This window comes from Thamnophis sirtalis, unplaced genomic scaffold, assembly GCF_051295495.1.
Source record: "Thamnophis sirtalis isolate CommonGarterSnake01/CBP01778 unplaced genomic scaffold, rThaSir2_p1.2 scaffold_5, whole genome shotgun sequence".
Lineage (NCBI taxonomy): Eukaryota > Metazoa > Chordata > Lepidosauria > Squamata > Natricidae > Thamnophis > Thamnophis sirtalis.
Window position 1 is genome coordinate 135,268,725 of NW_028261385.1, and position 26,456 is coordinate 135,295,180.

Sequence of the window (26,456 nt, forward strand, 5' to 3'; positions counted from 1 at the left end):
GGGAGTGGCCAACTTAATGCCACTCATGTCAATGGGCACTTCGCCTTAGCTGTTACAATGGGGGAGAGCCTTCTCTGTTGCAGCTCCAGCCCTCTGGAATGTCCTCCCCGTGGAGATCCGGATCCTTACTACCCTCCTGGCCTTCCGCAAAGCCACCAAGTCCTGGCTGCTCCAGAAGGCCGGGGAGGCTTGTGAAACACCCAGCCCCACGGAAATTGTGAATGTTGTGCCTTTTTTTTAAAGTGTTGTCTTGTCTATTTATCCCCTTTCCCTTGTCTGCTGTGAGCTGCCCGGAGTCCTCCGGGAGTGGGCGGCATACAAGACAAATAAATGAAATGAAATGAATGTAATGAGGGTTAACCAGAGAGGCAGTTTCTGTAAGAAGGGCAATAAAGATTAGGCTAGAAACAACACCAGAATGTTTCCTAGCCCTGTAAAGCAGGAAAAAAATGAGATTTCTTCCAACAATCGGTTCTCCAAACTGCTTAGAAAGTTAATAACAGGTTCTCCTGAAATGGTGCGAACTGGCTGAATCCCACCACTGATTCATTGATACATAGTGTTGCTATAATCTTTGAAGCTGTAAATAGCGCAGAGCCGTGATAACCGAATGATTGTTTCCAATAATCAAATTGGATTGGTTCTCTGGTCACTTGATAAGCACCTTCTGGTTTGCCTCCCCTCTTTGAAGCATATGTGCTGGAAATGGGTCTATGACAATTCACCACAGCCAACTTGCCATGACTAACTCACAATGGCCAACTCTCTGCCAGACAACTCACTGCAGGACAAGAGTTACACTAATATCAAAGGAAAGGTAGAATTGAATAATTAAAGAAAGGATGCAAAAGGAGGGACAGAATGAAATATGAATGGCAAAAAATATTTTTTTTATTTTATTTTAAATAATTAAATAGAATTGTTAAATTGTCCCGCGATGAGTTGTCTCATGGTGAGTTGGCTGTGGTGAGTTTTCCTGCACCAAGTTGCCCATGGTGAGTTGGCTGCAGCGGGTTGTCCATGGTGAGTTGGCCACAGTGAGTTTGTCACAGCAGTTGGCTGTGGCAAGTTGTCCCATTCCCGTTGGAAATGCATAACACATTCTATTTCACTAGGGTCATTTGATTTGATTTGATTTGATTTGATTTGATTTGATTTGATTTGATTTGATTTGATTTGATTTGATTTGTCTTGTATGCCGCCCACTCCCGAAGGACTCCGGGCAGCTCACAATAGACAAGGGAAAGGGGGAAAACTAGACAAAGACAACACTTTAAAAACAAAACCGCAACATTCACAATTTCCATGGGGCTGGATATTTCACAGGCCCCCTGGCCAGCTGGAGCAGCCAGGACTTGGTGGCTTTGCGGAAGGCCGGGAGGGTAGTAAGGGTCTGGATCTCGACAGGGAGATCATTCCAGAGGGCTGGAGCTGCAACAGAGAAGGCTCCCCCCCGGTGGGTCGCCAGCCGACATTGGCTGGCAGATGGAATCCGAAGGAGACCTAACCTGTGAGATCTAATCGGTCTGAGGGAGGTAATCGGCAAGAGGCGGTCTCTCAGGTACCCAGGTCCAATGTCATACCTTGCTACAGCTATACCTTGCTATATTCTAGATCTAACTGAACAAAGGGAAGAAGAAATCGTCATAACTTCTTAGCAATATCTGCTAAGCAAACGACTGATATGTTTTCTTTATATTGTGTTCCTTAATTGAAAATAGATTCCTTAGATCTCAAGGAAATGGCTTTCCCAACCCTAAAATCTGAAATTCCTTAAATAGAAATTCCAGGAGTTGAACTTCAGAGCATATTTATGAAAATCAGATCTTTCATCATTATGACCTCTCCATAGTTTATGATTTTACAGTTTCCTATATCTCTGCTTCATAAAATGATTGCTTTGTCCAAAGTGTAATTTTTTATTTCAGCCTTATTACTATCTCTGTGACTGGGACATAAATTATCCTTTCTTTACTATTCCTTCTACATACCACAGCATTCTGTCCATTCATAGCGATCCGCAATACATTTTCATAGTGTCAACTTAATGCCAAATGACAAGGGTTGAAAACATAATAAAAACTGGGACACATTAATCCATTTTGTATGAAAATGTAGAAAGATAATCAGGTTCTGAATGGGATGCCTAAGCTTTAACAATACTGTTGCTAAGGCATTTCTTCTAGAAGGGATCATACCAGAGATTCTGATTAGAAAAGAATTACTGCTCTGTCAAACTGCTCTGAATTATGAAAACTATTATATGATGCTAAGAACATAGTCATATTTTTAAAAAGAAACACAACATGCAAAAAACAATACATATACCTCTATTCTGGTTACACAATGGCTTAATGTGAAACACTGAATGTGGTTTACAAATAGATAGTCTGCTTCCCATAAAGGAGAATATGTATAGCTCAGGGTTGAAAAGAGGTGTCCTTGGGCACCTCTGAGCATAGTTGTTTTCTTGCAGACGTTAGTTGCCTTCCCATGTTTGGAAGTTATTTGGAGTTTGCTCTCAGATTTATATTCTGGTAGCTTGCCCTGCCAGTGTTGCAGGGGTGGGTTTCAGGTGGTTCGTGGCGGTCCCCGCGAACTGGTTGGTCAGTGAACCCGGAAGTAACTTACTTCCGGGAACGCCGAAGGATCCACCCGCCCGCCCACATTTCGTACCGAGTTCTGCGCTTCTACACATGCGCAGAATGCATACAGCGCCTGCGCAATCCTCCAGGAGCAGCTGGAGCATCGCACAGGCGCTAGTACGCATGCGTGCACTGCGCATGTGCACGAGGATGCCGCCGGCCCCGTTCCAACCAAATCGGTTGGAACGGGGCGAGAAACCCACCCCTGCAGTGTTGGTGGGGGTGGCCTTACAGCAGGGATAGTATTCACTTACTTTCCTGACTGGTTCGCAAATGTAAGTGCATTCACCCACGCATGCTCTCAGCCTTGCGCACATGTTCTTTGGCTTGGAAACCTGCCTAAAGAGGGCAGCATAGTGCCAGGGCCGGTGGGCAGGCCCATCCGCGATTTCCACCACAGGTTCGGGTGAATTGGTTCGAACCAGCTGAATACCACTTCTGCCTTCGAGGTTCTATGGTTTGTCAACTTGTTTGGTAGTTCCTTGATTGGGGTATTACTTTTGAGCAAACTTCACTCTTTACTAACACTGACAATGTTACCTAGTTTGGGTAATGAAACATCTGCAAGAAAACAACCAAGCTCAGAAAGCACCAAGGATTCCTCATCTGCTTACTCAATTAATATGGAGATTGAAGACTTGTTGATGGTTATCCAATACGGATCTTAATCAGAGGCACAGGACATCCTTATCCAAGGCTGCATGAATAATTGTTTCAAGAATTGGAGCAATAATCACCTCCATGATCTAACTGACCCAATTCTTTTCCAAAATTAGGAAGTTCATGTATCCAGTTCATAAGTGGCAAAAAATATCCTAGTAAGCTGTTGTGGCCCAGCAGGTGCCGTTGGAGCTGCCATCAGCTGCCACCAGACTCTAGCAGCGAGGGGCCCTCTGAGTCAGTGGAGGATGTGGAGGACCCTGGACAGGGTTCTGACTCCGAGCAGGGTGCAGAGAGTCTGGTTGGCTACCTGGAGGCACTTGAGCCTTGGACCAGTGGGGAGGAGACAAGGAAGAGTGAGCTGGAGGCCAGCAGTGAGTTGTTCCTGGATGCATGCCATCAAAAAGCTACTAAGCATCAGGAACAATTACACAATTACAGGAGGTGATTGTACTCAGCTGGTGGTCATTAGGCTGCTCCTATATAAAGCTACTTGTGCACACGACCCTCTTTGCAGAAGTCAACGAAGGATTGAATGTCAGAGGACAGTCCTGGGAGCTTGGCAGGCTGGATTGCTGCCAAGGTCCTTATCTGTTTGTTTTGCTTGGCTTTCAGCCACCGAGGTTTTGGTGTCTTGTTATTAAAGGACATTCCATTTAAGCTTGTCTCGGCATTCGTTACTGGATGGAGGAGGGGGTCAGAACAGTAAGCACTATTACATTTCATTAAAATCCATCAGAAGTCTTAGCTAATTGGCTAGATATTGCCTCAATAGTCACCATGGACTCTGCCTATGAAAAGTTTACACATTACAAAGCTGAACAATCTTATCATCAAAGTGCTGTGCAAAGCAGTTACAGCTACCATATGACAATCCCTGATGTATAATTATGCTTTTCTCAGAAAAATCTTTCAGTATATAGGATAATAGTTCCCACCTCTGTAAACTACTGTTTTCTGCTCAGATTCTTTAGCATGCTACAGTTCATAAACTGAACAGATCCAATAAAGTCTAAGGAATAGGACTTAATGGGTCCACAAGGCTTTGTGAAGTTCACCCACCTACTACCTATGTCAACATCTCCTATTAGAGCACTACATTTCAAATGATCAGATGTAACTTGACCAAGCTGGATTGATTTGCAATTCACTCTCCATCTCAGTTTGAGGAAGTGTGACCTATTGTAAAAAATAACCATATAAGTAGTTTAAACCATGATTTCTGAATACTCTACTGTGCATTCTTGCATTCTACACAATAAGATCAATTTGCTATGCTATACCACACTAACTACATTACACTACACTACCCATTACTATACTATGCTATATTTACTATACTATCATCCTTATGTTATAGTATAATACATCTGGTTAGGGATGTGGTGGCTCAAGGGCTGTGGTGGTTCAGTGGCTAAGAGGCTGAGCTTGTCAATCAGAAAGATTGGTAGTTCAGCAGTTTGAATCCCTAGTGTCGCATAATGGAGTGAGCTCCCATTACTTGTCCCAGCTTCTGCCAACGTAGTAGCTCAGAAGCATGTAAAAATGCAAGTAGAAAAATAGAGACCACTTTGGTGGGAAGGTAACAGTGCTCCCTGCGCCTTTGACATTTAGTCATGCCGCTACATAACCACGGAGACGTCTTTGGAGAGCGCTGACTCTCCGGCTTAGAAATGGAGATGAGCACCGCCCCCTAGAGTTGGGAACCACTAGCACACATGTGCGGGAGAACCTTTACCTATACCTGGTTACCTGTTTAGCTTTGATTCCAAGATTCCAATATAATGATAGAAATATGTCACTATTAAACAAGCTATTAGCAGACACCAGCTGACAGGCTCAATCCATTTGATGGTGTGTATGTATGTGGGTGCACCAGTTTGTTATAGTGCTTAAAACATGAATATGGGCACAAAGCCAGCCGGGTGGCCTTGAGTGAGTCACTCTCTCAATCCTCGGAAGAAGGCATTACAAACCACTTCTGAAATCATGCCAGGAAAACTGCAGGATTTGTCCAGGAAGTCTCTGAGAAACTGACATAAATGGAAGAAGAAAAATATGTGTGTGTTGGCTATCTGAAAATATTAAATCATGGCAACTGGACCAAGGTTTATTAAACTGAGATATTTTGTTACTCATCCACGTAACTTCTTCAGTCAAAATGAAAAATTTAAAGTTAGTCAGAGAGCCAGAGACTCATTGGGATATACTAACTCTGCCATACCGACTGCAGGGGTTTCTCCTCAAAATGTGTTGAAATATGTCAATGAAAACCCAATCATCCAGGCCAAAAGCATCTAAAAAGGTTAAATCAAGGCAACTGGACCAAGGTTTATTAAACTGAGATGTTTGGTTCCTCATTCAAGTTAGAAATATAAGAAATGGTTCCATTTCACCAAGCCAAGAAGCTTTTACACAAAGCAATTGCTTTTGTAACATCTTCACTGGGCCATAAATATATACATGTGAGAATGTGAATTATGGAAAGTATGTATTAACCTGCAACTACTGTATTGATCTTCCTGTACAGGACAATAAAGAATTATGAGAGTCATAAGCTGCAAATTCTGTGGTTCTTTTTTAGTTATTCAGTAAAGCCCTTCATGAATTTCTGATTGTTGTTTCATTATCGTTTCTGTTTTGGTGAACTTGCTTGGTCTACCTCCATGATAGAAGTCTTCAACTAAGTTACAAGGCTGTGTCAAAATAAAGTAATGAAGTTATCTGCCTTCATGCAGACAATAATTAATTGTATTCATTTTGAAAACATATAAAAATATGCCAACCTTCCCAAGGTACAAGATAAGAATATGATAAATGGGGCTTAATGAAGTTAATATTCATAGACGATATATGTCTCACATGCATTTTATTAACCACCGTATTGCATGTAATTATGATAGCTGACCTATTAAACCAATTGCCTTGGACATCTTGTAATAAAGAACAAAGCAGAACCTCTGTCTTCTTCCCATCCCCCTATCAAATGCGTGAGAAATTATTTAATTTCCTGTGGAATGAAACCCAGTCTTGAAAAGGAAAAAGATGCAGAAATAGTAATGGGTGATGATTTTGCCTTGTGTGCAAGCAAGAAAAATGGACTTTCTGAAACATGTCATAACCCACTAAAAATAACTTCAGATAATTGCTTCAGCGAAGTTACAATTATCTGTTAAAAATAGAGAATTAATATTATTTTTTCCACAAGCAAAAAATAAAAAGGCATACCAGCTATTTTTGCTCCATGTTAAAACTGGCACAAGTATTTTTTTTTAAAAGTGTGGAAAACCCATGTTTAAAAATGGTGCCCGCTATTGGGGGGAAAAAAAGTTCTTTCAAAAGACTGGGTGATTCATTCCTTGCACTTGTCCACTTAGAAATTTGGACTTAGTTTTCTTGAATAAAGAAACAATTTTTTTTTGTTACATAGACCCATATGTTATATTCCTTTTAGAATTTTGGCCTGCCACACTTTCTCTTATTTCATTATGCTGTTTCATTAGTATAGTTGATGGGGGGGGAGTAGACAGGAGTAGGATTGTGGAATGTATTGTTCTCATTCTTTGCTAGAAGCCAAGGTCATCTTTTGTCTCCATATTTTCACACCTGACCCGAAGCAGCTGGGTGGAGACACCAGCGTGGAAGAAGAAGATTGGACCATGTGATGGGTTGTGGGTGTGGGGACAAGATCATGAACTTTTAACTGGGTGGAATTCTGATGTCATTTCCAGAATTGGGATTAACACAGAGGTGCTAAGATGTCTGCTTTATTAAATTGGAACTTTAAGGATTGTTTTGCCTTGGACTCTGATTTAATTCTACATGATACTTGGAACGCTGACACCATATTCTAGTAATATGGAAAGAAAGGCTGCCTAACCCCCAAATGGTTTTTTTTTTTAAAGGCAATTGAACTTTCTGGATTTTTGTTTGTTTGAAAATGTTTCACTTCTCATCCAATAAATGTCTTCAGTTTAAATGATTGGTGGAGAATGGAAGGATTTCTATTCTTTGTAGCCATCTATCTGGTCATTAGCACTCTCTCTGACAGTCATTGAGGCCACTTGGGGGTTTGTCTATATCCTCAGAAACAGCTGAATCAGAGTGGAAACTGGTGTGGAAATTTCTTGGGATTTCTGAAAGGACTGTGTTGTAGTCCTCAGCCTGAGGTGGGATTTGGAGGTTCTCCAAATCGGCCATAACATTAGCTAGGGGCTCTCTTGAACCTGGGCAAACCCATAGCAGCCCACTCCTGGTTCAAATCCCATTAAAGGGTTAAGTATACAACATCTGTAACAGAAGACGTCTAGACCTGAGGAATTCCAGAAAGAATGAAATTGATTGTGTAGTGTCTCCTCCTGGTCGGTAGTTAATATAACACTCAAAGAAATGAGTATATTGAAAGCTTTTGCTTTTCGAATTTCTCCCTGACTAGGTGCTGGCTGCTTAGTGAAATCTTAGTGAAATGCACCAAGATGTCTAGATACAGTGTGTATTTGTGTAGTTCTAAAATCTGATTTTATTTTGGAGGTGCACAAGCCTTTATTTCTTGATTTCTTTTCAAGCAATTTTAATCTTGAGAATCAATATTCGTTTTAGATGAGCTTACCTATTGTTTTTGTTTGTTTGCACTCTCCTTTAAGTTTAAGGCCAGCCCTTGTTTTCTTTGTTGTTATGTTTTAACCAGCTCTAAATCCTATTTTAAACAGATATTTTTGGTGCCAGTTTCTGATTTGGGAGATTGTAATCTGGTAACCGGCCTTGGGAAGTATGAACTATTCTGATAAAGTGTCCTTGTGTCATTATTTGTGCATTGTTTTTAATTAGCAGAAAAGAGGACACAATTTTCTTTCATTTGGCCTTGCTCTTATAATTATGGGAGTAACATAGTGAACCAGACTGTTTCAAGCAGGCAAGTTGGTGGTCTCAGCATTCAGTAGCTTTCTAATTGCAGAACTGAGAAGCAGAAGGCAAAATGTCTATTAAACCATAGCAGTGACGTGCAGTGAGGTTTATGGCTGGTGAGGCACTGACATAGTAGTGGGTTTCAAATTTTTTTAGACTTGTGGACTTCAACTCCCAGAATTCCACAGCCAGGCATGCTCAGTTCCAATTTAAAGCGACAGCATTTGTTTTTCTCCTTTGCGAAAAAGTTTCCTTCATTCTTTTTCTTCTCCCTCCCCCTCCTTCCTCCCTCTCTCCCTCCCTCCCCCCTCTCTCAAACAGACATACGCACACAGAGAAGTTGGATTAGACTATCTCTCCTATCCCCTTCCCTCTCTCCCTCACTCTCCCTCAAACAAACATAAACACAGGTTGGATTGGATATATTTTCCAATGGATTGAAAGCAGCTCTTCTGCTATACCCCCCCCCCCAAATTCCCCTGCTGCCTTCCCCAAACTGTCTGGGTGGGAAATGCCTGAAACACAATGAAGCCCACTCACCCATTCACCTCCTGCTTGCAGGCTGGGGTGAGAGAAGAGGCAGAGAAGCCGGAGAGGAGCCGATCTGAGCCTTTGATTGCAGGTGGAGCCATGTTGCCTTTGCAAACTTGTAATCAGTGAAGCTGGGCTTATATAGTTTTATCCAGCTGTGTGTGTGTGTGTGTGTGTGTGTGTGTGTGTGTGTGTGTGTGTGTGTTTGAAAAGGCAACGTGGCTCTGCCTGCAATCACTGTGCTTAACAGTTTAAAAAAGCCTCTAAAAAGCGCCCTCTACAGGAGGAGGCAGGAGAACAACCTGCATCACCTATGTCTGGAATTTTTAGGCTTTTAACCCTTGCTTAACTCTGCTTGAGTGATCATAAAACTCCTAAAGTCAGACTAGATGAGACACGTTGTTCTCCTGCCTCCTCCTGTAGAGGGCACTTTTTTAGAGGCTTTTTTAAACAGTTAAGCAGAGTCATCCATGGTGACTCTGGCAGCAACTAGCTCAGCCTGACCTCAGCTGTTGCCTTTTTCCTTTTGCATTTTTTTTTTCTTTTCATGATGACAGTGGTGACGCTCTGCCTCCCCTGCTTCCCCTACTGCACGTCCCTGAACCATAGTAAGAATGGGAGTAAGGAGCAACAAAATGAAATGCCCATAGATATAAGAAGGTTCTCCATTTCAGGGTAAGGGAGAGACATACAGCGGCTTAAAATAGCTTTATTCCACTCTGCACTTCCCTGCTACATGAACTCATTGGAGAAGGGACAATAATGAGCCGAGGTGGCGCAGTGGTTAGGGTGCAGTACTGCAGGCCACTTCAGCTGACTGTTATCTGCAGTTCAGCGGTTCTAATCTCACCGGCTCAAGGTTGACTCAGCCTTCCATCCTTCCGAGGTGGGTGAAATGAGGACCCAGACTGTGGGGGTGATATGCTGACTCTGTAAACCGCTTAGAGAGGGCTGAAAGCCCTATGAAGCGGTATATAAGTCTAACTGCTAATTGTTCAACAGCTCTGTGTCAAGTCAACCAAGAATTGGATATGTCTAGTCTAATGAAAAGAAGGACTGGGGGCGGGGTGTATGGTAGCAATAGCAGTATTTGAAGAGCTGTCACAAAGCATCAGAAGACAAGAATCAGTGGTTGGAAACTAATCAAAGAGAAAAGCAACCTAGAATTAAGGGGAAATTTCCTAATGGTGAGAACAATCAACCAGTGGAATGCCTTGCCTTCAGAAGTTGTGGGTGCCCCATTGCTGGAGGCTTTCAAGAAGAGATTGGACAGTGTCTATAATATGGACTCTCCTGCTTGTGCAGCCTGCTTGGACTAGATGATCTCTACGGTCCCTTCCAATTCTGTTATTTTATGTTCTATGACTAGAACCAAGGAGACATTGTGGTTCAATGTTGTTTCCTTGATTATTCCTTTTGAATAAACATTCATCAAGATAGCCATATTGCAATCTTATGGATAATAGTGCATGTAGGGAATATGTGTCAAGGTCATAGTCTCATAGATAATAAGTTTATTATACCAGAATAGCAGCAATAACAGACACAGGAGACTCACTAAAAGGATAAAGTTTACTCCTCAGTTATTTTTACTAGGTATATGTACTGACTTTACAGTGGTAGAGACTAACTTGATTCTGCACCTAATAACGGCAGCAAGACTGTTGGTGGCGCAATACTGGAAGAAGGAAGACTTGCCTACAATCCAAGAATGGACATTGAAAGTCACAAACTTAGCCGAGATGGCTAAAATATCGGCATATCTTAAAGACCACTCAAATGAGAGATATAAACGAGACTGGAAAAAATGGATTGACTATATACAAAATAAATACTGGACCAAGAAATTCCAGTTAGCCTATGCTTAAGATCAGAAATGATTTAAATTGTTTAAAGTTCGTTCAGCAAGAAGAAGCTAAGGTCAATGCAGAATGTCATTAATTTCTTTATTTCTTTTTTTTTCCCAATAGATTTTAGACTGTGTTTGTTAAAAATCCATACCGTGTACGGGTTCTGGGAAGTCGGGGGGGGGGAAGGGGGGTAGGGGTCGTGGAGGGAGGGAGGGGCACACACACACAAAAAAAATTGTACTTCGATATTTTAATGATTGACGAATGATGAAATATTTGTGTTTTAAAAGAAATAAAACCTTTGAATGTTAGGAGACTCACTAAAGACATGGTGCACTGCTAACATGAAAGGAGAGAAAATGTTCTATAAGTAATAACTGAAGTGTGAAATCTGAGCTCGGCTGTTTGCTAGAAGACCTTTCATTACCCAACATGGTAACATCATCAGTGCTAACGTGTGTAAGGTTTTCTTTCTGTTTATATACAGTAGCGTGTCCTGCCAGTATTGCAGAGGTATGTTTTTTTTCCATGGTAGTTTCTTAGATAGGGTTGAAGTATACACAAAAGTCAGTCTCGACATAATGAGCTTGAATGATTAAAGTGCCTAAGAGATTATTAGCAAGAAAAGTCTCTGAATTGTAAATTTTGCTGATCTTGACTTATCTGACAATTCCAAAGTTATTTTTTTTCTTGAAACAAAAAGAAGGAGGGGAACAATATAATTCAGGTTGTAGAGGAAAAGCTGTGAAATATTTCAATGCAAAATGAACAAGTAATAGTTGCCTTTATTCCAACAAAGACTATAGACCTTTGTTTTAATAAGCCAATCTAACCTTGGCAGCTGAGGAAAGGAAAAGAAAACTGCAGTTAATCAAAATGATGATGATAGCAATTACTGGCAGTGGGAGAAATTGGTTTTCATATTTTAATGTGATCTTACCCAACTCAGACTTTCTGAACCTATACACAGATGGAAGCACAATTATACTCAGAACTGTGTTTTTATAAAAACTGTAGCTTAAAGTATACACATTTTAATGGATCTTGGTTCAATTGGCTTCAGAAGAGACATTTTTCATCCAGATACCATCAGTATTCAGAAGCATTCTGAGGACTTGGGTAAACTTACTCAATATGGATGAAGTTATATAAGTGACATATAGGTAGTCCTCAACTTAAAACCACAATTGAGCAAAAAAAAAAAAATTATGTTGCTAAGCAAGATAGCTGTTTTGCCCGTTTTGTGAATCACTGCAGTTGTTAACTTAGTAATGTGGTTGTTAAATGAATCTGATTTCCCCATTGAATTTGCTTGTTAGAAGGTTGCAAAAGACGATGGCATGGCCCCAGGACCAGAAGTGGTATTCTACAGGTTCTGATCAGTTCTGGAGAACCAGCAGCAGAAATTTTGAGTAGCAAAAGGAAAGGAAGCAAAGGAAGATTTGAAACCTTCCAACAGCCGTACATAAAAAGACAAGATACATTTGTCAAGAATCATACGGTATAACTTGAGAGACCGCCTCCTGCCAATTACCTCCCTGCGACCTATTAGATTGCATAGATTAGGCCTCCTCTGAGTTCCATCTGCCAGTCAGTGTCGACTGGCAACCACACGGAGGAGAGCCTTTTCAGTAGTAGCTCCGACCCTCTGGAACGATCTCCCCGTGGAGATTCGTACCCTCACCACCGTCCAGACCTTCCGCACAGCCCTCAAGTCCTGGCTATCCCGTCAGGCCTGGGGATAAAGATTGCAATCTGTCCCCACCCAAATGATGAATGAATGTTGTGTACTATTTTTACTCATGTATTGTTTCATGTTTACTGTTTTGTACCCCCTTCCCCATATTTTGTAAGCCGCCCTGAGTCCCCTCAGGGAAAAGGGCGGCCTATAAATAATAATAAAACTAAACTAAACTAATAACACTTAATGATAGTCATAAGGTACAAATAAGCAATCGAGTCATACTAGGAAACAATCAATATAAATCGTAAGGATACAAGCAATCAAGTTACAATCATACAGTCATAAGTGGGAAGAAATGGGTGTTAGGAACGATGAGAAGACTAATAGTAACCATACTATAGCCTTAATGAATAATTTGACAGTGTTGAGGGAATTATTTGTTTAACAGAGTGATGGCGTTCAGGAAAAAACTGTCCTTGTGTCTAATTGTTCTGTGTGCAGTGCTCTATAGTGCGTTTTGAGGGTAGGAATTGAAACAATTTATGTCCAGGATGTGAGGGGTCTGTAGATATTTTCACAGCCCTCTTTTTGACTCATGCCATATACAGGTCTTCAATGGAAGGCAGGTTGGTAACAATTGCTTTTTCTGCAGTTCTAATTATCCTCTGAAGTCTGTGTCTGTCTTGTTGGGTTGCAGAATAGCAATAGCAATAGCAATAGCAGTTAGACTTATATACCGCTTCATAGGCCTTTCAGGCCTCTCTAAGCGGTTTACAGAGTCAGCATATCGCCCCCAACAATCCGGGTCCTCATTTCACCCACCTTGGAAGGATGGAAGGCTGAGTCAACCTTGAGCCGGTGAGATTTGAACCGCTGAGCTGCAGATAACAGTCAGCTGAAGTGGCCTGCAGTACTGCACCCTAACCACTGCGCCACCTCGGCCAGACAGTTATAGTGGTGCAGATGACAAACTCAATCATTTCTCTGTAGAAAGAATGAAGCAACAGTTAAGTTTTCTAGCTTGTTCCGTAGTCTAGATTTCTTTTGAGTTATGTCTACGCCATCTGCTTCTTGATGTGACTTTTAACAGGTGATGTGCCTGAAGCCCCACTCCTTTTTCACTCATAAACATTCCAGTGAACCAAAAGTGATCGTCTTTCCTCATTTAACCTATGTGTTTTGCTTCTTGCAGCTCAGGGCAAGATCCAAAGGTTATTATAGTCTATGCTCTAATACGCTGGGTTTTTAATATATATAGATATATATAAAAGAGATGAAAACATTTGTGCATCCATATGGCACAGGGAAGATATCTTTCTCATTATCCACTACTTTTCAATCGTTCAAGACTATAATTAGTTTACCAGGCTGTCGTGTCCAACTAAAAGCTTGAATTGCTACCATAGTTCATCTAACAAGTCTAATGACTCAGTTCAGTGAAAGAAGAAGAAATCAAACAGGGAGGGTAGAGCAGGCAGTGCAATAAAATGTCACCATCCAGACTACATCCACATCTTGCAGGTTCAAGTAAAGGCATCCATGGACCACCATTCGTTTGCTGACTTCTAATTTAGTTTACCAAAATAAAAAGAGATCATTTTGTAGCAGCAGATTTAAGGTCTGCCCTTTACTTACGTCAGAGATAGAAGCCAACACCACGAGATTCCAAGAGAAGACAGGTTTTATTTTGAACGTGTTCAAGAGCCCAGTCTGATTGCCATCAAACTGAACTGCCTAAGGTATCCCTTGGCAGAGATTTTATACTTTTTAATTGATCATTACAAATCAGGAGACGTCACAAAAGGCGTATACATTTTTAAGGTCATAAACTTCTTGCTTAGGTCAGTAAAAGATATTCTGGGAAAGTTACAAATATTCCGGGAAAGTTACAAATACATGATTCTCATAAATCCCAAATTATAATAGGGAAATGAATCTTGGTTACTCATGAAGCTGACAGGAAGATTGCTAAAGTATTGCTAACATATTGGGTTAATATTGCTAAAATATCGCTGATTACAAGTTAAAACCATGCTGAGTCTAAGCTGACATTTAGAAAAATACGCAAACTGTCACAATTTCACATGCGTCTATAACTAATTTTAGTGGTTTCTGTCCACCCAGGCTTCCTGCTTGCAAAAACTTACATTTCTAAGTTCCCCTATTTGAGAGAGATACAAGGGAAAATAAGGAACTTCTTAGAGAGTCAGAGTGGACCGTGATTTCTTTCTGACATTAAGCATTTTAAAAGTGATAATATTTAGCCTGTTAGAATCACCTAACCTGATTAAGTATTGGGGGGGGTTCACCTGTGTACCCCGTGCTGCATCAATTTGATTAGACCATCTCTCCCATCTGCCATGTATTTTCAACACACTGGGAAAGATGCTGCCTCTTACATTTGCATGTTCAATAGTTGTGCAAAAAGAGACATGCAGCGGATGTGGGTGAAGCCTCTCCCAAACGCCACAAAATTTGGTCGCCCCGTGAGCTCATCTACAGTCAGTTGTATGAGGGGAACTGTAAACATGGGGCCATTTTCATACCAGCTGGGAAGCTTTGTATGTAATGGGCCTATTGGAAATAGAGCTAAAGAAACTAGTGTTATTTTTCCATGATAAAGAAAAAGGTAAAGAAATACCTGTAGATTTTACTCTGCTAGTCATTGCTGACTGTAGAGGATGGTGCTCATCTCTGTTGCAAGGCCATTGAGACAGCAGAGACATTCCCATGGTCATGTGGCCAGTATGATGTCAAAGAGTGCTATTGCCTTCCCACCAAAGTGGTACCTATTTATCTACTTGCATTCACATCCATTTGATCTGCTAGGTTAGGAGGAGCTGAGGCAAGGATGGGAGCACCCCATCATGTGGCACTCGGGTCTCAAAACTGGGCTGCTGGTTTTCCAGCCGACAAGCCCAGTACCTTAACCACTGAGCCACCATGCCATCCATTATCATTTTTCAATGATATGCTTGGTAAATACAAAGACAGGCACTAAGAATAAGAAAAGGCATGATGGCAAAGGAGGATACATGCTTGTCTAATATTCTAATTTATATTTCTAAATTGACATCTTTCTTATAATCAAGATTGCAATTTAAAATAAAAAAAGGCATTCAGACACTGTAGTGTCACGGAGAAGATGGGCTAATCTGAATCAGATAGACAGGTTCCCTTGGCATAGCTGCTGTTTCCTGGAACATAATTGTGACAAATCTAAGCCCAGTGTGAAACTGTAAATACAGTGTCTCAGAAGTCTGCTCCTATTTGATAGGGAAAATTTTATTTTTCTTTTATTCTTTTATTATTTATTTATTTATTTTTAATTATTTTATTTTACGATTTAATTTTTGCATGCCAGAAGGCAGAAATCTGAGCTTGGTGCATTCATTGGGAAAGCTGACAACATTTGTAGTTGCTACCATAAATGAATCCCATTGGAAAGAGATGATGGGTTTAGCCAAAGAAATATTCCTATTTTAGAACACAAACAAGTAAGTTCATTTCTTGTCATCCTGCTACCTTTCACACACATCTGCACATACATGCACATACCTGAATACTTTCTGCCACCACTATCTAGCTTTATCTTTACTTGATATTTTTTTTCACAGCAAGCAGCACATTTTCAAACAAAACACTGGGTTTCAATCATGCACCATTTTAATTCACAGATTTCATTTTGTTCTAATGCCTCTGGCAGCCCAAATGAAGTCCAGAAATAATCCTGGTAATAAAAATTATGTTGGATGCTAGTACTTTGCTGGGAAACTTTCTGAGCTCCCTCTTTTTTTAAATTAAAAGAATTATTATTATTCGCAACAACAGAATTGTATCACCGGATTTGGCATTGGTTACTAGTCGGGCCCTACCCAGGGGCCTAGGACGTCGTAACGTATATTCATAATATGCGTGCAGATCCAAGCAGTGCGGCTTTTTGCATTTGACTGATGGTGATTTTGTCAATTTTTAACTGTTTCAAATGTAATTCCAGTGCTTTTGGAATAGCACCCAGTGTGCCAATTACCACTGGAATTACCACTGCTGGTTTGTGCCATAGTCGTTGAATTTCGATTTTTAAGTCTTGGTATTTTGCTATTTTCTCATGTTCCTTCTCGGTGACCCTGCTATCACCTGGTATTGCGATGTCTATGATTGTGACCTTATTTTTCTCAACCAGTGTGATGTCTGGTATATTATGCGCCAGTATTTTGTCCATTTGTATACGGAAATCCCACAAGATCTTGACCATCTGATTTTCGGTGAGTTTTTCAGGCTGATGTTCCCACCAGTTTGTTGCTGTTTTAATATTATAATTTTTGCACAAATTCCAATGGATCATTTGTGCTACTGAATTGTGCCGCAATTTATAATCAGTCTGTGCGATTTTTTTACAGCAGGTGAGTATGTGATCAACAGTTTCATCAGCTTCTTTGCAAAGTCTGCATTTGGTATCATCAGAGGATTTTTTCGATTTTGGCCTTAATGGCATTTGTGCGGATAGCAGTTGGCTATGCTGAGTTTATTATATTTATTTTATTATATACTGTGCTGAATATTATTATTATTATTATTATTATTATTATTATTATTATTATTCAAGTGTAGCAGGGCAGAATGGGAGAACTCAGCACAGCCAACTCACCATGATCAACTTGCTGCGGGACAATTTAACAATTCAATTTAATTATTTAAAATAAATAAAAAATATTAATTTTTGTCATTCACATTTTGTTCTTTCCCTCCTTTTGCATCCATCCTTTCTTTAATGATTCTATTCCAACATTTCTTTGATTTCAGTGTACTCTTGTCTTGCATCAAGTTGTCCCACGGCAAATTGGCTCTGGCGAGTTGGCTTTAGCAAGTTGGCCACAGCAAGTTGGCTGTGGTGAGTTGGCCATGGCAAGTTGGCCGCAACCAATTGTCATAGACCCCACAGGGTGCCTGATCGAATTCACCCCAGAAAGTGTCTGTAGGCACACTGCTCATCTGGTCCTGTGACCAGCATAGATATAATAAAATCACAAGTGCAAAGCATTACATACTGGGATATATTGTGTACAGATATTGGCTTGATGCAGCTCCTTCTCATTGCATTGAACATGATAGTTTTCCTGGTAGCAACATATCAGTGGTTTGTAATTCTTCTAGGATCTTTCTAGGTGGCGCAGTGGTTAAATGCAGCACTGCAGGCTACTTCAGCTGACTGCAGTTCTGCAGTTCGGCTGTTCAAAACTCACCGGCTCAGGGTTGACTCAGCCTTCCATCCTTCCGAGGTGGGTAAAATGAGGACCCGGATTGTTGTTGGGGGCAATATGCTGACTCTGTAAACCACTTAGAGAGGGCTGAAAGCCCTATGAAGCGGTATATAAGTCTAACTGCTATTGCTATTGCTAACTGCTATTTTTACTTATTTTTTACTTTCTCCTCTAATCTATATTACATATATTCCCTAGCAGTTTTCCATCCAAGCATTACATATGACTGAGCTTTCTTAGCTGAAGGGAATTGTGTGTCTGTGTGTGTGTCTGTGCGCGCACAAAAGATAAAGCAATGTTGGCAGAATTTTGTCATCTAAACATCATTGCCTTTATTTTGAAGTATAATCTGCGAATCGGAGCACAAGGCTGAGATGTGCATCCTTACTGTCTAAGAGTATTTATAATATGGGATTTTAGATATGAGGTCTGTGGTGGTACACTGATTAGAATGCAGTGTTTTAGGCTAACTTTGCCAACTGCCAGCAGTTCAATCCTGACTGGTTCGAGTTGACTCAGCCTTCCATCCTTCTGAGGTCAGTAAAATGAGAACCCAGTTGTTGGGGATGACAAGCTGGCTCCATAAATCACTTAGAGAGAGCACTGTGAAGCGGTATGTAAGTGTAAGGGCTATTGCTATTGCTATGTATATATGGTAATGAGATGCAATATTCACAATCCTTAGTTTAGACTATTTCCCCAGGTATCCCAACCCCCTCCCAAAAATAGGCATGAAAAGAAATCATAGCCATCTTGATCCATGAAAACAATCCATACTTGGATAATATATATAGCAATATATTTTGGGAAACTGGTCAAATGGCAGTTTGCAAATTTTTGAGCATGTCTATGTGACTTGTGTGTGTCTGTTCAATAGCACTGAAGCAAAAATCAACAGTGTGTGGAATAATGAGAGAGAGAATGCACATAAATGTCCCATCCCTCCGTCCAAAATTGTATTACAAATATTTCACTCAAACAAATATCCTGAGCGCAGAAAACACACACTAACAAGATCTGTAATTAAAACCAAGCTCTGGTGCACTACAGAATACATGTCAAATCCAACTTTCACATTTATAGGTCATTTATCAGTAAATTTACAGGTAAATGCGTCCCAAGAAAAAGTTAGAACAAAAACATTGATATTTAAAGAGAGAACTCTGCCTTCTCTATTCTTTGGTGATGATAAGGATGATATTATTTTATGGGAATCTAAAATATTTATGAAGTCCTAAACTTTCTAAATCATGGCTTATATGCAAAACATCATTGTTTCTGAAACAAGGAAATGCCTATTGTACTTTTTTAAACAGTAACCTTTATAAAAATGAGTAATAACTGCATGATGTATTGCATATAAGTAACACTCACTGCTTCATCTGGGCTTTGGCTCCTGCTAGATCCCTGTTCACATTTTGATCAGTTTTCCAATCAGCAGCACCATTCTGTTGATTTTGGGGTGTTTTTCCCCCCAAAATAATCTTCTTTGAGATGTGCTTCTCCTCCGAAATACTTTAGACCACTGGCAGTAAAAAGATTAAAGGCTGCTGTCTCGTAAAATATAGTAGAACCTAGGAATTGATGCTTTATCCATTGCAATGCGAATTCCTCTTTCCTGCTGCTTGCAACAAATATTGGGATTAAGAAACAATTGTATAATTAACTTGTTTTAAGAAGGGGGGAAAAAGAGAAATAAAATCTTTAAAAAAAAAAAGTTCCATCCAATAATGGAAAGAAGTAGAACTAGATCCAGAATATTACAAGTTGTTAATTTAAAAGGAATGCTATGAAGAGATTATATTAGGAATGGAGGTAAATGTACGTCAGTCAGTCAACAGGAGTGCTGATTTACCACCAGCCTATCAAGTATTTAGAAGGTGTGGACCGGGTAGCCCAAGCAAATGACAGCCAAAGACCTAACAACCAACCATCAACATACTCCAATCGACATCTAAAAAAACCCCACAAACAACAGGACCCATATAAATGCTGCACACCAGGGGTGGGTTTCTCGCCCCGTTCCAACCGGTTGGAACGGGGCCGGCGGCGTCCTCCTGCACGCGTGTGGTGCACGCATGCGTACTAGCGTCTGCGCGACACTCCAGCTGCTCCTGGATGATCGCGCAGGCGCTGTATGCGTCCTGCGCATGCGTGGAAGCGCAGAACTCGTCAAAACCGGGTAAGGACCGCGGGCGGGCGGGCCCTTCGCCGTTCCCGGAAGTTACTTACTTCCGGGTTTGGTGACCAACCAGTTCGCAGGGACCGCCGCGAACCGGTTGAAACCCACCCCTGCTGCACACAGAACAGCACACACTCTGCTAGAGAAAAATTCCCTGAAGATGGGCTCCAGCATGAATCTGAAAGCTCAGAAGACAAAACCTCTGGTCCACTTGATCGATCCAGATTGGATTCTGCAGAGATTGTATTGTATTCATGCTCAGAGCCCCTTTCTGAGAGAAATAGGTGTTTAAGAACTACAAAATATAAATAATAAAATAAGGTCTGTCTGTCTGTCTCTGTCTGTCTGTCTGTCTGTCTGTCTGTCTCTGTCTGTCTGTCTGTCTGTCTCTCTCTCTCTCTCTCTCTCTCTCTCTCAGTCTCTCTCTGCTTCATGTTACCTACTAAGTGCCTAAATCCACAAATAAAAAGCAGAAAAGGGAGCCCAAGAAAGAATTCTTTGCTCCAGTGGAGTTAATGACAAAACTTCATCTAACCTAAGGGTGAGCAGCAGAGCTCAGATCTAAAAAAATATATATATTTCCCTTCCTTTTCTTTCTCTTCCCTCTTTTTTATCACTGAATTATGATTATTATAAACTAAGTAAGTATTAAGTAATCATCTTGATATTTTCCAGGTAGAACTTTATTATTTAAACTTGATTCTTTAGCATAACCTCTGCAGTTCATCACTTTTTTAATTATCTAAACATCTTAACATGTCAGTATTTTAACATTCTACCCTTGTACGACTATACAGCTTTGTGTATTCTTAGCAGTCACAATTTTCACTTTCTTGCATATTTTCAATATGGTCTGGTACTCCAATTCTTACCTGTTTTTATTTTTCCTCTTTTTTCCTCTCTTGTGTCTATTACTCAGCTACCTGTCACACACTCTCCTTCATCTCTTTAATATTCTTACCGTATTACATCTGCATCTGATCATCAACCATAATAAATGGTCTGTATCTGTGTTTTCAAGAATGAAAGGTCTATGCGGCTCCACCATCCAGAATCCCCTCTATTTAATGGGATTTCTAAATCAGAGAAGGGCAGCTTTTTCATGCTGAGTTTAGAGAAGGTGGGTGAGAAATTTACTGATTCACAAAATGGCTGCCATGGTGAGGTCTGGTGTGTTATTAAAAAAAAAACATTTACCAAAAAATGAGCTAGCCCTCCCAGGATACTTTCCACCATCCTGGGGCGACTTTTGCTACAAATGAATATCGTTAGGTGTTTTGCTTTGTTCGCAATATGTACACATTCCTCTCCTTTGCCTTTCCTCCTCCTCTTCTATCGTCTTCATCATCGCTGTCATCGTCATCCTCTGTCAAAAGAGCCGCTGAGCCTGCATTCAAAGTGCTAGAATTGCTGCTGCTTCTTCATCTTTTTAAATAGCTGCTTCAGTTTGGTTTTATCACCATTTTTGCCTTTCTGTTTTTAGGACGCAAGGCAATTTGCATGAACATTCAGTTGCTCCACTAGGCATCTTTTACAGCTTGTCTGTATGAACCCTGACATCTTCAATCAGGAACAATGTCATCAACAACACCCTTAATGATTAATAAGCAGTGAGCAAGAAGAGAATGTGTAACAGATCTTTTTTAAAGGAGGACAAGGAGGTGGCGGAATCAGTAGCAGCAGCTCTTTTCACACAATCGCCTCCCATTTGCATCCTATGTGCTTAGTAAGGGCATGATACGCATATATATCTCTGTGCATCTGTATGCATTAGGACGCATGCACTATCACAAACTTGGTTTTCAGCATTAGCTTACTTTTTCTCCTTACATTCTTTTTCAGTGCTGCATCAGGAAAACAAATGCAAGATACTTTTCCTATAAGAAGCAAAATACTTCTTGCACTATTGTGTTGTTGTTGTTTTTTGTTTGTTTTTGCCCTTCTTCAGTGCCCCTGTAAACCTGCACAAGTTAACCCTACTCGGTGCTTAGATAAAAACTCCATATTACACAATGAGTTCTCTTGGGATTCCAGAGGAGTCTTCCCCAATGTGTTTCAGATATATTAGGAGTACACCAGAGGTGGTATTCAGTAGGTTCTGATCAGTTCTGGAGAACTGGTAGCAGAAATTTTGAGTAGTTCAGAGAACCGGTAAATACCACCTCTGACTGGCCCCGCCCCCATCTATTCTCTGCCTCCTGAGTCCCAGCTGATTGGGAGGGAATGGGGATTTTGCAGTATCCTTCCCCTGCCATGCCCACCAAGCCATGCCACACCCACCAAGTGATGTCCACAGAACCAGTAGTAAAAAAAATTGAATCCACCACTGGAGTACACATCCCACAATGTCCAGCCAGCAATTCTTCCTGCTGAACCTCCAACTCACCCAGAAACTGCAGTTAGGAAAGGCTAGTGTGGGATGTTTCAAAAGCAGTCTGAGATCTTATATGACAACAAACTATGAGTTGCAACATTTGAATGCTTAAAAAAAACCCTGTTTGAAGCAATACACACCATCATACATATCATGCAAATGTTATTTAGTTATTGCTTCCCTCCACTTGGCCATATTTTCTATCTCTCATATCTTAAAAGGAGAAAGCCGACCGAACAAAAACATTTAATTGACGATTCAATGTATTATGCAAATCTGAAATATGGATAAGGAATGAAGTGAAGCACATTGTGTGATGGCCACATGACCATGGAAACTATTTTCAGAGACAGGAGCTGACGTCGCAATGGACCTAAGTATAATCTGCGAATCGGAGCACAAGGGTGAGATGGACCTAAACCATCCTGAAGAGATGATGACAGGGAAGAGTACGTCTTGTTGATCCAAGAGAATCTCTTCTTTCTGTCGACAAAAGCACAGCCAAAAGTTGCTGAAGTTGGGACAGCTTCCCAACGGGAGGAAATCGGAAAGAGAAAGTGTGTCCATCTGGTGAGGAAATTTTATTGTTATAAAAGAGACTGCCCCCCTCCAAAAAAATCAAAGCTAAATTAAACTTGCAAAGAAAAGAAAATAAGCAGCGAAATTAAGCTATATTGGACAGTGTGTTATCCTTTTTTTTAATGGATGGAAGTTTTGCAAATATTTCCCACTTTTTAAAGTGAAAGTATTGGTTTTTCTTCTTCTATTTCTTTTTTTACCTATGGATTAAATCTTTTTCTTTATTTTTATAATATTGGTTTGGATGGGTGTTTTCTTTTTCTTTTGCTCCATTTAAGAATTTTGATTCTTTTAAGCCTGGAATATAAAGAAGATATAAAAGGAATATAAAGAGGGTAGTAACATCAGATGGAAAAGAAGTTACACTGCCACTTGGAGGTTGGAGGTTGAGTCCTGGAAATATTGCTTTCTCTTTTTTCTCTTTGATCATTTTGACTTTGCACTTCAAAGGCTTCAGCTTGTTTACAGAAGAGATAAAGAGAAGCGCATGGGTTGTTTATGCAAGTGCTCTTTGGATGCTTCTTTGGCAGCTGGAGAGAAGTGAAAACAATGCCTTGTTTTGAAACTAGAGTGGCAGTGTTTACTAGTTGTAAGAATGGCACAACATCAAAAAGAAACCATAACATTACAACAGTTTATGTTTGAAATTCAAAAATTATTAGAAACAACCGAGAGAATTGAGAAGACATTGGAAAATATAGATTGTAATGCAGTAAAATTCGATGGAAAAATTAAAGATATCCAGCAAATGGAAAAAGTAGAGGTAAGAGTCTTAAAAATCCAAGGGAAAAATGAACAAAGAGGAAAGATAATTGTGGATACTGACAGTGAACTGAGTGTGTTTGGAGATGGAAAGAGTGGAACATGAAAAGGGAAGGTAGATGCACAAGTTCTTTTATACTCTTCAAAGGGGAAGGGTTCTGTTCCCCTCTTTCCTTCCTTCCTTCCTTCCTTCCTTCCTTCCTTCCTTCTTTCTTTCTTTCTTTCTTTCTTTCCCTGCCAAAATAATTCTCAGAGGCACCTGTGAAAACAGTTTGTGCCCTTGGTTCTTTATCAGTTTCTGTAAACAAGTTGCAAACCCTTCAGCTGCAAAGTTAGTGAAGTCAAGTAAGAAGAGAGATATATTGTTTCAAAAAAAAAAAAAGCTCCAAGTCACAGTTTATTTTCACCTTCTGTAGGAAACAAAGTTCTTTAGATTTCTTTTAGTGTGGTTTAATAACAAGTAGTAGGAAGAATTGCTAAAATAAAAAGGACGGTTTTAATCCAGAAGTCAAAAAATAAAGCAACAAGAAGCAGAAAAAAAATCAATCCGGTCACTTTAAGAGGAGAGATGAAGAATGTTATAGCAGTAGACTTATATACTGCTTCATAGGCCTTTCAGGCCTCTCTAAGCGGTTTACAGAGAGTCAGCATATTGCCCCCAACAATCTGGGTCCTCATTTTACCCACCTCGGAAGGATGGAAGGCTGAGTCAACCCTGAGCCAGTGAGATTTGAACCGCTGACCTGCTGATCTAGCAGTAGCCTGCAGTGCTGCATTTAACCACTGCGCCACCTTATGAGCATTTCAATCCACAAAAAATAGTTAGAAAGACAAAGGGAAAAAAACTTTCCACAGCGATCCCATTAGGATTATTTTCGCCGCTCAGTTCTTTTGTTTAAGGATCTAATTTGGCTTTATAGAAACATTTCTTTGGGCAGTCTTTAGCAAAATATAAAAAATACCTCACCAGATGGACTCACTTTCTCTTTTCACTTCCTTCTGGAGCATCCCGATTTCATCAGCCTAGGGGCTGCCTGTTTACTGTGGGCTTGAAGCACTTCCCTTGGGTCTATCAGGGATTTTGCGATATCCCTGAGACCAGCAAGGCTTTGTCTTCCTGATCACCGTCTCTACGGGATGGTTTAGGTCTCAATGGACCCCCAAGTGGCAAAAGTATCAATGGCAGTATCAGAGTATTGAGACGTGGCTCCTCCCTCCTCCAAACAGTGTCTCTTTTTTATCTAAGCAGTGGTGGGATTCAACCGGTGTAACAACTGGTTCACTTCATGCACAGTTTGCATGTACATGTGCCAAACACACACACACACACACACACACACACACACACACTGCATTTGAAATCAGCACTAAATCTTACCTTTTCCTGCAGCCCTGTTGAGTGAAGCAGATGAGATGTGGAAGTCTGCTGTTGCGCTGATCAGCTGGGCTTCAAACAAAAGAAATATAGGATGGAATAGAGCAAGGGTGGGTGGGTGAGGCCAACTAATTGTTCACCCCAACCAGTCCAAACTGGCTGAATCCTACACCTGCATCTAACTGCTCTTTTCCATCTAATGGATGCAACTTGGTATGGCCCATTTGCAATTGACTTTCTCTTCCAAGATGAACAGGGCATGAATGGAGCACATTGAGGACTTGTACCCCCAAATTTAGAGGTACATAACTCTGCTCAATGAAGAGAATCCATAGCTAGAATTGATTTGAAGTCTTAGATTAAAATTTTTGAGTAGAGGAGACAGAACCCTCCTCTCTGTGTTATTGGTTTCATTGCTTAGCTGCCAATGCCATAAAAACATTCCTTTTGATTTCAATTTTTATAATTCACCTTTCATCAGTACGGGAACTGAAGAAAACCCACTAGAACTACTGCTGTTTCAAATTCATATCCTGCCTGTATCCAGAACTAATATTGACACAAAGATCTAGTGTGTGCATCATTTCTATTTTGCCCAGAAAAAAAGAATAAAAGCAAGAGCATCTTTACTTGATTCTAATTCTTTGGAAAAAGGCAGACACCTCCCCCCCCCACCAATCACTTTGAAAGGAGCATGTAACTTTCACAACTCGATGTGTTAATGCTTATGTAGTACCACTTAAATCCCAATTATAACTTAAACCACCTTAAAGGGTGGAATAGGTTTATACTTTCTGTGTGTAAATGAATATTACTGAGGGCTAATCTGCTTTTAGGAGATGTTCAGTGTTTTGTAAGATCAACTTTCAAAAGATTCTTGCTAATCTCCCCTCCTACGGGAGTGAAGTACATTCAAGCAACCTTGCCTTTCTATGCAAAATGGCTGGCTTTCTGATTTGTAATTAATGCTTCCTGCGCTCGCTTCCGAGGGAAAGGAATTATAGAGGGTAATGTCATTAATGTAACTGAGGCAGTCCCAAAATGACAGATAGGGTGCTGCCCCCTTTTGGTTATGCGCAGTAGAGAGAGAAAAAGACACTAATCATAGTATAGTATTGCTGGCTTGTGCCGGGTTTTCGGAAAAAAGAGAGAAACGGTTATTTCATTAAATAGTTCTGGACAATTCCCATTTATTTCTTTATAGAGGAAATTATGGGATTTGAGATATTATAATCTGTCAAAGTTCTAAAATGAATTAATCAAGCCTGTCACTTTTTTTTTCCTCCCCCAGAAATCCAAGCTAATTTAATTTGAATAGAAATTTTTTTCCTCCGGACCTTTGCTCTTTGAAGGAACCATTATGTAAATCAGTTTCAAATAAAGAGCGGCTGCCTCTTCTCTCCAGCATGAATAGAAGGCTGCCCCCTCCCCAATATTTTTTCTATTTACACCCACATGCCCGCTGCAGAATTGCTTCACAGGTTTGTTAGATGAAATTGCTCAATGCAGAAAATCAAGTCCATTTATGTCAAATGGTTCAGTGCTGCCGTTAAATTATACGTTGCATATTTCTCAATAGTACACTATTTGTTCCTTCCAGCTGAGAACCAGATACTAACAATAAGACAAAATAAAATAGGTGAATATG